Source organism: Mustela nigripes, chromosome 5 (assembly GCF_022355385.1).
Source record: "Mustela nigripes isolate SB6536 chromosome 5, MUSNIG.SB6536, whole genome shotgun sequence".
Lineage (NCBI taxonomy): Eukaryota > Metazoa > Chordata > Mammalia > Carnivora > Mustelidae > Mustela > Mustela nigripes.
In genome coordinates, this window is record NC_081561.1 from 27,999,202 (window position 1) to 28,011,004 (window position 11,803).

The window sequence follows — 11,803 nt, forward strand, 5'->3', positions numbered from 1 at the left end:
GCATGAGGGGGGCTTCTGAGATGTCCCCACTTACGAGACTGACCTCAATTTGTACATTATTTTTTTCACAGTGTGAGACCAGCTGCCTTGTGGGGACTAAGAGATGGAAGATTTCTTCACACCCCCACTTGGTGACATCAGCAACCCCTGACTTCTCTTTGTGTAGATGTCAGAATGTGTCTGTGTTCCTTTGAGCATAATGTGAGGACATGAGATTTGCCCACCCTGCCCACCAGACCCCTCCCTATTCTGATTTTATTCTCTTTTCTGATGTGCTTTCCTGTTCCAGCAGAGGCAGGGCTGGACCATCTCCATCCCTTTCCTTATTTCATGTTGGGCTGAATACAAATGACTTACATCTGTATTGAAAATGAGAATCCAGACATGAGTTGTGTTTCCTAATTCTTGCCATATGGGGTTGATGAGGTAATAAAAGAGGAGATTTGTAAAATTGAGGTAGCAAATAAATGGAAGCATTGAGAACCCTCCAGAATCCATGCGTTTACTCTGCTGAGTCTTGCAGGTGGGGGCAGAAGGTTGTGAGAAGATGAGTGGGGATAGGGCCTGTGCCCAGTGTGTGCTCAATGCATCATGGGGGTGACGTGCTCACCCCTCAGCTGGGTCATCTCTCTGCTCTGTGTCCTTGACCCTTGTGTGGAAGCTTGTCTCACTAGGAGCTGTGATCACAGGGACTTGGATATCACCTCTCACCAGGACATTATGTAGCAAGAGCTTCCTGTGACTGGGTCAGCCTCACCTCAGGCCTGGGTTGGGTCATAGTCTCCATTCTGGGGTGGGCTTTTTTCATTGTTTCTCTAGAGCGTCAGGCCGGCTCTTTCTCTTGTGTACCAGTTCTTGTCCCATTCTCCCTGGGTCACCCTGTCAGTTACAGCAGGAGGTATGCTTTGGGCTATGCTCCCACAGGCCTAGGTTGTCCCTGGCACAGAGGAGTCTCTGTGGTATGGAGAGATGAACTTTCAGATTCACCCATCTCTTCCCCTCACTCTAGACCTGTTTTCTAGATTATTCTTGGGATTCTGAAGATAGAGGAGGAATCTGAAAGTTTCTCAGCCTTAATAAACATCAGTTAGTTTCTCTCTTGAGCTGCTCTACCCTCTCTCCCCTACCCCTAGTTCAATGAGCTTAGTGCTGGCGTGGATCCAAGTTCATGGATCTATAAAGCAGAGTCTAACGTAGATCTCTTTGTGGTTGGAGAAAACGACCCAAAAAGCCCGAGTACAGTGTTTCTGGAGAGAGAACTCTGTGTGCTGTGCTATGCAGGAGAGATGGGTTGTGGGGAGGGGCTGAGCAGAGAGAGGGAGGGGAGGGCAGCCCTGTGAGGGGAGAGTGACAGCACTGATGGGGAAGTGGATGCACGTGGGGTGGCAGCTGCCTCGGAACAGTTGTACCTGAAACTCATCTAGAAGATGGAGTCCTCTATTTGCTCATTCATTCAACTGATAACTGTCATGGACCACATACAGGACATGCTATGTCTACATCTGGGACACCTCAGTGAGACTCAGAAGAGGGAAAATGTGCTGGTCTCATGGACAGTATGTTCTAGTGTGAGGGGCAGACTACACTTGATCCTCCGACAACATGGGGATGGGACAGTGACCCCCTCATGCAGTCAGAAACCCAAGTATAAATTTTGACCCCCTCAAAACGTAAGAACTAATAGCCTACTGTTGCTGGAAGCCTCACTGATAACACAAAGAGTCACTTAGCACACGTTTATGTTACATGTAGAAAACAGTCTTTAACAATGAATGAAGCTGCAAAAATTAGAAATCACAAAGAAGAGGAAATGTATGGACAGGACTTACTGAAAAAGTCCGTACACAGGTGCACATGTATGGTGCAAACCAGTGTCATTAGGAAGTGAACTGTGTGTTGTGTAAGCACAGTAGTAAGGGAAGTGTTTAAGTTGGAAGTTGGCAGGAGCTGTGAAGAAGGAGACCCAGAGATCACCTGTGCTGAGACAGGGACAATGGCTCCTTTACTCCAGGGATCAGGGGAGCCTCACTGAGAAGGTGACCTCATCATGGAGGTCCGAGAATATTAGAAGGCTTTGGAGTTTTCTCTGAGTGAGGTGTGGAGTTACAAGAATGAACAGATCAATGAGATTGACTTTCTAAGCAGCACCTGTTTGCTGCTGTGAGCCTCGAAAGGAGCAGGGTGAGCCACCAGTAGGGAAAATATAGGAAACCAGTGCTGTGACCCAGGAGGGGGATGTGGGCTGTATGTCTGGGATGTGAGGAGGGAAGATAATAGGAAGTGTTTGGGTGCTGGATATTCACAGATGGACTTTGCAGCATTTCCTAATGGATACATTCTGGGTGGGGAGGAGGAGGAATCAAGGAGGGCACCCAGTATTTCAGACTGCAAGTAGAAATGTGGAGTGCCTTCCTTGGATATGGGGAAGATTCTGGAAGCAGGACACTGGGGGAAGCAGCATCACAGGCATCCAGGTTAGGCATGTGGAATCTGAGACAACTATTAGAAATACAGTGAGGTAGGCAGTTGGATTCAGACTGCAGGGGAGGAGAAATATCCAGACTGGAGAAATAGATTTGGGAGGGGACATCATATACATGATGATTAGAACCTTCAGCAGAGATGAGGTCACCAAGGGAGTGAGAAGCATAGAAGAGAAAGGGACAGGACCAAACCCTGGACTCCTCAGGGCTAAGCAGGCTGACCAGAGCTCACACCCAGAGCGCACTGCACAGTCTGGTTCTGCGTCTAGAAGGCACAGAGACCAGGGAGGCCCAGTCCTCAGTGTGCACAGGAATTTCCTGCACTATGAAGATCTAGACAATCTGGGGTAGAGCATGAGATGCTGCTGGGTTGATAACAAGGTTGGTGCTGCTGCTGCTGCTGCTGGTGGTCGTCAGATCCCACACTGAGTGTAACAAGCACAGGAAGCAGGATCCCCACATGGCTGTGCATCAGCCTCTCCTATAGTGATTCCTGGGCCCACGCCCAACATTTTAAGCTGGTGGGTCTGGGGAGAGGCCCGAGTATTTGGTAACAAAGCCACAGGCATATTCTGTGACTCCACCAGATAGAGAACACTGAAGTCATCGATGAGAACCCTCATTGTAGGAAGGGGTCTTACAGACACATTTAAATGGTTTTTTGGGAGTGTCTGGGTGTCCCACTCTTGGTTTCAGCTTAGGTCATGACCTCAGGGTCACAAGAACTAGCCCATGTGATGAGTCTGCTTGAAATGTCCTCCCTCTCCATCTACCCCTCCCTGCCCCTCTCACACATGCTTGCTCTTTCTCTCTTTCTCTCTGTCTCAAATAAATAAATAAAATCTTCAGGTGGCTTTTTTGTAGGAAGAAAAATGCAGGATATACTGGGAGATGCTTTTTTCCTCTCCCATGGGACACAGCCGGGGGACTGAATGAGGAAGTTATCAGCTCGACATAAAACATCTGAGTTACCAAGAGTGTAGATCTTAAATGTCTGCATCACACAAAAGGAAATGGTAACTATGTGACATGATGCACCTGTTAGCTAATGTTATGGTTGTTATCATTATGCAATACAGAAAGGTATCAATCAGCAGGTTGTACCCTAAACTCACACAATGGTGTATGTCAATCATATCTCTACAAAGTTGGTTTAAAAAAATGCCTGGGGACGCCTGGGTGGCTCAGTTGGTTGGACGTCTGCCTTCGGCTCAGATCATGATCCTGGAGTCCCGGGATCGAGTCCCACATCGGACTCCCAGCTCCATGGGGAGTCTGCTTCTCTCTCTGACCCTCTCCTCATTCATGCTCTCTCTCACTGTCTCTCTCTCAAGTAAATAAATAAAATCTTTAAAAAAAAAATGCCTGAATTCTTGCTCTTGGAAACTCTTTACATGGGTTTCTGACTCCTTGTGATACATACATATAGTTACAGAGAGACTCGGGGAAGAGAAAATATATGGGACCTTGTTTTATTTCTAGGAAAGCCACAATACAGGCTTGAGACTACACAGCGGGAGCAGAATTCACACTGGACTCTAGATGGAGACCCACAAACAGCCAGCGCCTGCTATTGGGTATTGACGCCACTGTCCACACCACTGACTCCCCTGAGGGAGACCACTAGACCCTGCTGCTGGGACTGCTATCGCTGCTGCCCCTGACAGCTGCACAACATGGCTGTGATACTGCTCAGACCCCCTGTGCCCAATGCATGGACACTGTCCCAGTGTGTCTGTCATGTGTCCTGAGTCCGAGTCTGGCAGGTGGTCACATGACTGTTGAAGCTTCATGTCATGTCCCTGCAGGACTGGCAAAGTGGGTTCCCCTCTCTGTAGATGGAGGTGTCTCTGCCCCCAACAAGATTGTTGACATGTGGCATTCCTATACGTGGGAAGAGAGGTACAAGTTCTGGGAATGGACACTGGGGTACAGGAATGGAAAAGAATGACAAATTTCCACATTGGAGCAGTGATCTGAGATTAGATCTTGATCTGCACCCTGTAGGCACTCAAGTCTGAACTTACTCCCTTGATGGTTGTTATGGCCCAGGTTTCTCCACTCCAGTCCCTACTCATAGATTAGTGAAGTAGCATTGTTGGATCATGAAGTGATAGCTCAACACATTTGATGTTCCTTTCCTATGTACATATTTCTGGGGAGAGTATCCACTTCTAGTACACATTGTGCTGGAGGGGCGCCTGGGAGGTTCAGTCAGTTAATAGTCAGCCTTTGGCTCAGGTCATATCCCAGGATCATGGTCCCAGGGTCCTGGGATCAAGCCTGCATGTGCTCCCTGCTCCCCTGGGAGAATGCTTCTCTCTTTCCCTCTGCCTGTACTCGTGCTCTCTTGCTCTCAAATAAATAAATAAAGTTAAATTAAACTTAAAAAGGAAAATGCCAAGTAAGGTTGTCAGGTTGGCAGCTGTGTTTCTGAAAACTGGGCACGCTTCTTGATGGGTTCAAGGCAAAAGACTCAATGAAGCCAAAGAATAGGGAAAGGAAGGGTTTTACTGACACGTAAAGGAGAACACCGGGAATGTTTCCCAAAGCAGCGTCTCCCTGAACAACAAACTGGGAAGTTTCAAGATGAAGGTACAGATGTCATGACTCCTCTGATGCAGGACACCTGAGCCTCGGTAGGAACTGCTGTCTCTGCTGCTCCTGGCACCTGGGTGACACTCATGCCACTCAGGCCAAAATGTCTCTGTACAGACTTGGCACCAGAGCTGGGAGTCCGTGGCTGCCACGTCCCATCAGACCTGCCTCCAAGAAAGTGAAGATGTTAAAGATACTTTTTCCAGAGGAGAAATGAAAATCACGGACTTCTAATAAAATCTATTGAAAATGAGACACTTGTGACTGGATCCTGTAGTCAGCCTTCCATTCCTGGGGTAAGGATTATGATTCCTTTGTTTTGCCCCTCCTGGAGGACAGACAGTCATGGTACATAGTGTTCAGGTTAGACTCTCAGAATGCCCAGGGATGTGACTGGATATTCACTGCCTAGTCTCCAGAACATTCTCGTGTTCATTAAAATATATTGTATGCAGGAACTAGTGCAACTCTGAAAAAGGGAGTTTGGAGGGATCCACATTACAGATGAAGTGTTTGGAACAGTAAAGGAAGATGCATCATTACACGGATATAAAAATCTTGCCGTCACAATCTTTTCTTGCCCCATTGACTGCAGCTGAGGAAGCACCACGACAGATTAAAATTAATGAGGAACAAACTGACATGGGTGTGGACACAAAGCATCAAAGCTACAAGGAATAGCATTTCCTATTTCTTGAGAAGCTTTTCAAGCTTTGGAAACCTTAAGTAACAGACAGCTCCACTATGTGCAATTGGAAATAGATATGAAAGATGAAATTATAATTTTGGCCAACACAAAAAAGACAGAAAGGCTTGCCAAGGAGGATTCCAAAGGATTCAGCACGCTACCATTTCTTCCTATGGGAAACATTTCCATGAAGAAGACGTTTTAAGTCCATAGTTTTTATTTATTCAATGCCCAGATACACATGCAGTAAATAGAACAGACACTGTATTCTAGCTGCAAGAGTCCTCTGCTGGAAACTGTTGAAAGACAACTACAAATGGACATCATTAGAAAGATCGAGATAGGGTACTTGGGTGGTTCAGTCAGGTAAGTGTCTGCCTTCACCTCAGGTCATGACCTCAGGGTCTTGGGATCGAACCCCACGTCTTGCTCCCTGCTTGGCAGGGAGCCTGCCTCTCCCTCTCCCTCTGACCCTCCCCTCTGCTTGTGCAAGCTCTCTCTCTCTCTCAAATAAATAAAAATTTTTTAAAGATTTTATTTATTTATCTGACAGAGATCACAAGTAGGCAGAGAGGTAGGCAGAGAAGGGGGGGAAGCGGGCTCCCCACTGAGCAGAGAGCCTGATGCGGGGCTGGATCCCAGGACCCTGAGATCATCACCTGAGCCGAAGGCAGAGGCTTAACCCACTGAGCCACCCAAGCGTCCCTCAAGTAAATAAAATCTTTTTTTTAAAAAGGAGCGGGGTTGGGGGGGGCGCCTGGATGGTTCAGTGGGTTAAGCTTCTGCCTTTGGCTTGGGTCATGATCCCAGAGTCCTGGGATCAAGCCTGGGATCAAGCCTGGGATCAAGCCCGGGATCCGGCTTTCTGCTCAGCAGGGAATCCGATTCCTCCCTCTCTCTCTGCCTGCCTCTCTGCCTACTTGTAATCTCTGTCTGTCAAATAAATAAATGAAATCTTTTTAAAAAAGAAAGAAAGATCAAGAGAGAAAATCGGGATGAGTTGACAGTGGACTTCCTTTATGAAGAAGGACACCCAAAGCAGCAGGTACATAGCAAAGTTTTGCAAAACCGAGCAGCAAAACCAAGAATTCAAAAACTTACTGGGGGTCCAGCTGAAAGTGAAGCCACTGATGATTAAAATCATTGTATTGAGGATTCCAATCCTAGTTTTTTAAAAGTCCAGCTTTACTACAGGAGAACTGTTAGATCACTGCCCACAGGTCAGCTGACCAAGCTGTTCACTTCTGTGTTCTTAAAGTTAAGGTTAGAGAAGACTATATAGGATGTGCTATAATTTTGTCATACTGTTTTTTAAAAAGTGTGTAAAAGTATTTTTTAACTGTTATCACTTTTTAATGGAATTCTTCCAGGCATTGTCCTCTCCATTAAAGTGTTTTTTCAACATTATCCGAGACCACATGGCTATATCAGGCTCAGGATTATTTTGTCTTTTGCTCATAGGGTACTTCTAATGTTTATGTTAAGGCGTAGCAGTGAAAAAATGGAACAATGGGTAAAGCCCCCGTGTTTTGGAATTACCAACTCAAGGCCAGTGGCCAACAGCCAGGCCACATGGTCAGGCAGAAGGACAATGGAAACATGGTCTATTAAAGGAATAGCCACAGGGGGGCTGGGCCTTGCTCCTTATGGGAATTTGTGATGCATCAAAGGAGGACATGATGATTCCCATCACAAGAACCACCTTCTGAGTTTGGAAGTGGATTGGAGTGGATGAGTAGGTTTCCTGGTGTCCTCTCTTAAGATAGCCACCTAGGTCAGGGGAATAAGGGGGACAGAGGGGGCTATGGCATTGCAGGGAAAGGCTGAAATTCTACAGTCCACTTGCATCTTCTGTGGCCCAAAATACCAAAAAGAACTGTCTGGCTGCCAACCAAACACCACAGAGAGCTAGGAGGCCAACCCCCCAGCAGGAAAGCCTTGAACATAGCTAGCAAATCAGAGCCATAACGGTAACCCCAAGGGGCGATGAAAGGGCCTTGACAGGAATGCGTATTCTGGATTGGGCTTTGCTCACCTAGTGGTAGATGCCAACAGTTAGAGTCCTATTAAACAAATAAACAAACACCACAGAGCATAGCTATGCTTCAAGTAAAAGTCTAAAAAAAATAAAATGCACAGAGAGGACTGGTCCTATGAGGACAGCTCAGGAATTCTACACGTGCACACCTCCACACACTACCCCCAGAGCAAGATATAGAACACACTGAGCTTCGCAGAGATTCCCAGTCAATACATCACCATAAAAGGTAACCACTCTCCAACTTCTGACGTTATAAATTAGTCCTGGTCTTCAATTTCACATACAAAGGGTCATACTCCTGTGTGTGGCTTCTTTCACTCGGCGCCATGTCCGTGAGAATCCCCCACACTGTAGGGTGTAGCCACAGTCCAGTCTTCCTCGGGGCTGTACGGTATCCCATTGTACAGATAAGCTACAACTTATGTATGTATTTTCCTGTCATACGCATCTATGTTTTTTCACACTGGGCAACGATACACAGTACTGCTGAGACATCCTCGTACACGGGTCTTGGTGTACATGTGGAAAAAAGGTATTGAACCAGCGAAGAATGCTCGGTCACATTTCCTCACACCACAAACACATGACAAACAATTACGTCCCACAACGGGCATACAGACATGCTGACAGAGTAGCAGCTTCATGGAGAATGGGAACAGGCAACAGAAACATTGTGGAAAAGGGGTGTTGGGGCCATGGAGGCGTGAGGTGCTGGTTTACACTTCACAAGTGTGCGCTCCCATCCAGCGTGAGTGGGGCTACAGGACAGTCCCCACTACACAGTTTTCCCTGGGGAATCTGAGTAAGAGGGATGGGGACAGTTGCCAGTGTAACTCTACACTCCTTCCCAATGGAGAGGATCTCGGTATGACTGTGGTTCACCTCAACATTCTCTCATCCTACCCGATGCTGAGTCTCAGGACAGGGATGCAAGTGTGAGTGCCAGAAACGGGAAGGATCCTAAGACACTGTAAGTACTTTGTTAAACCCTATGTGGGAATTCCTAAGGGCCTGAAGGGGAGGGCTCTGCCTTCACCCCATCCGGCAAAGTCGGGGCTGATTGTGAGCATAGCTACATCCTCTGGTGGTCCCTTACCCACCAGTTCTGTCCCTGTATTTCCCTCCCCGCTATAACTGAGAGTGGACTGGGCGGGGGGGGGGGGGGGGCACTTGTCAGACTTGTGTTGCTGCCCACAGTCTAGACCAGCACAGCAGCCACACATAATGTCCCTTCCAGTGGCAGAAAATGAGGTATAAATGCAGAGAAGTAGACATAATAACTGAGGGTAAAGGAGGGGATAAATTTGCTATGTAATGAGGGAAATCCGTAGTACATTAGCGCCTCGGAAGAAGTGTGAGCAAGAGATGACACTGTCTTTTAGCTCCGTCATCCCAGACCCTGAGAGAGAAAGCCGTGTGCTGTGAGAACATTGCTGCTTCTGGAACCTGGCAACACTGAATGGACCCAGCAGACCTAGGAGGCCCTGGGGACACTATCCTCCAGCAGGAAGATGGGCTGACCATTAATGACCAGATGGGATGTGAGTACTGAGCCAACATCTCTGTAGTTCCGGTCCCACTGCTACAAGGGATCAGTGCTCAAAGACCACAGCATGGCTGCGGGATAAGTAAAATATGTGGTCTTTGTTCCTGGTTCCTAGCACCCAGCTCCCCAGCCCTTGGGATCTCCTGAGTGATAAAACTGTCACCGGTATTCTAATGAGACAACTTGGCCAAGGGTCTTAAACAGTTCAGGTTGGGGCTGGTGACCAGGAGGACCAAGCCATGACTAGAGAGTTGGAGCCATCAGCCTCCCTCACCGACCTCTGTGGAGAGGCTCAGGAGGCTGACTTACATCCCCAACAGCCAGTGACTGAATCAAGTATACCTGTGTCATGAAGCTTCCACAAAGACTGCTCTATGGTGAGGTTCACAGAGCTTCTGAAGGGGCGAACAAGTTCACGTGCTCTGAGGGGGCACATTCCAAGCCCACGGGGACAGAGGCTCCCGCACCGGGATCTGCACACTCCCACACTCCCAAGTCTCTTCATCTGGCTGTTCGTGCGTGTCCTTATAATAAACCATCATAGTCAGCATGGAGTTCTCCTGAGACCCAGGAGTCCTTCTAGCAAACTACTGAATGTCCCTACTTTGTAGCCAACCTGAACAACAGTGCCTGGGACATGGTAACCTGAGCATTGAGCTGAGGGCAACTTGCAGGATGAGCCCTCCCACCTGTGTGTCCCATGCTCACCCCAGGTCGGCAGGGCCAAGTGTGAAATGAATGAATCGGAGGACACTCAGGTGGTGACAGGGAATCAGAGAACTGGTCCGTTGGGGGAAGAAACCTTCTCTGTCCCACAAAGAGAAATTGAGAGTTAGAGCAAGCAAGTAACCTGCACCTCATCTCATCCGGGAGCAAAGGATAAGCAGAACAGAAGCCTGTCTATCATGTCCATCTGCCTGTGACCAGATGCTCAGGGTCCTGTTGAGAAACAAGACAGCAGGACCAGCATGGAGTCATGGATGCCACACACCACCGGGAACATCAAACTTAACCTATCGCGACTTCAGCTCTCAGGATCCCATGTCCCTGGCACTGTTGTTCAAGTTGGGCAGTGGTCCCGTGAATGCTGACAGATGCTAGAGAGTCTCTCCCCAGATAGACACAGTCACACGACACGTCGGTGCACACAGAGAACTCACGTCTTGCAGACCCGGGGCTTGTCGTCCTTGCAAGAACAAAGGAGGGCAAATCTGCCCCGAGCCATCAGGCCACCAGCCCACCCCACCACTGCCCATGTTTGTGAGCAAGAACTGCAGTGGATGACAGCTCTGTCTGACCACGTAGTGTCAGGAGAACGAGAGGAAAGCTGTCATTTGTTACCTACTTGTTCCCTCGGCCAAACCTGAGCACCTAAAAAGCACCAGGTCGAGATGCAGCCTCAGATCTGTGCTCTGAGAATGACAGTTAGTTGCTCTCCTTCCATCCCTCACCCCCAGCACCCCAGCGGCCTCAGTCTGGGGGCCAGGGCCAGTCTGACAGGCTGGGTGCTCTGTTTCTCTCCCAGGAATATCTCCTTGACCAGTATGCCCAGCGGCTAATGGGAGTCCTGCCTAGTGGGAATGGGACCTACTGAATGTGTGTAGCCATAAGGACCATTAGAGAGAGGATCAGAGGTTTACTTGCTACATGGAAGCCACAGGGAACTGCAGTGCACACCCTGTGCCCTCACATTCTGGGCCTGGCCAGGACAGGAGGCAGGGTGGGGAGAAGACAGCAGTCCTGTGGCCCTGGGGTAGCCAGGTCAATATAAGACCCTTTTCCAGGAAAATGTAACAGGAGCTGAAGTCAGAGTGCTGAGAGAGTGGGAGCCACATGTACATATACACCCTTAGCCCTATTCAAAGCCAAGGTCCCTGGGGCCCTTGAGTGGTGAGCATGACCTCTTCTTGCTCTGGATGTGGATTGGATAGTGGGGGCTGAGGCTTTGTGCTCTGAGCTGGTCCCTACTTCTCTCTACCTTCAGGCTCAGCAAGGTTGGTCCAGGGGCATTTCCAAGTGGGAGGAGGAGGAGAGGGGGTGACAGTGGCAGTTTCAGGTTGCAGAGGGTAGATAGATAGCCTCAGAGATGGGGTCTCAAGAATCTCCTACACCTCATTTACAAGAAGGTATAAGAGGAACGGTCTGAATTGCCTGGGGAGTCCCTGCTAGGAAAGGGGCAGGAAGGCTCTGGCAGCCTCAGGCAAGGAGCATTAGGGTAGGACCTGTGATTCCAGGTGAGAGTGGGCCAAGAAGGAGCAATGAAGGCCTAATGCACCTGAAAGATGGGCCAGGGGCGGGGGTGGAGGGCTGTGAGCATGGGGTTTTCCTGAGCCAGGTCATGTACAGACCCCACTGAAGCCTCTTTTTCTAGACTGCCTGCCAGTCATCTGAGTTTTCTGATGTGCCTTCCAGTTAGGAGCTGTTGGCTCAGGGAAGGGGAGGGAAGA

At 48.7% G+C, this 11,803-nt stretch overlaps 1 pseudogene; it reads left to right on the top strand.

Annotated features, from left to right (window-relative positions):
- The first annotated feature begins 5,072 nt into the window (after positions 1-5,072).
- LOC132018576 (twinfilin-1-like) lies at positions 5,073-10,950 on the top strand (annotated as a pseudogene).
- Positions 10,951-11,803: the final 853 nt, after the last annotated feature.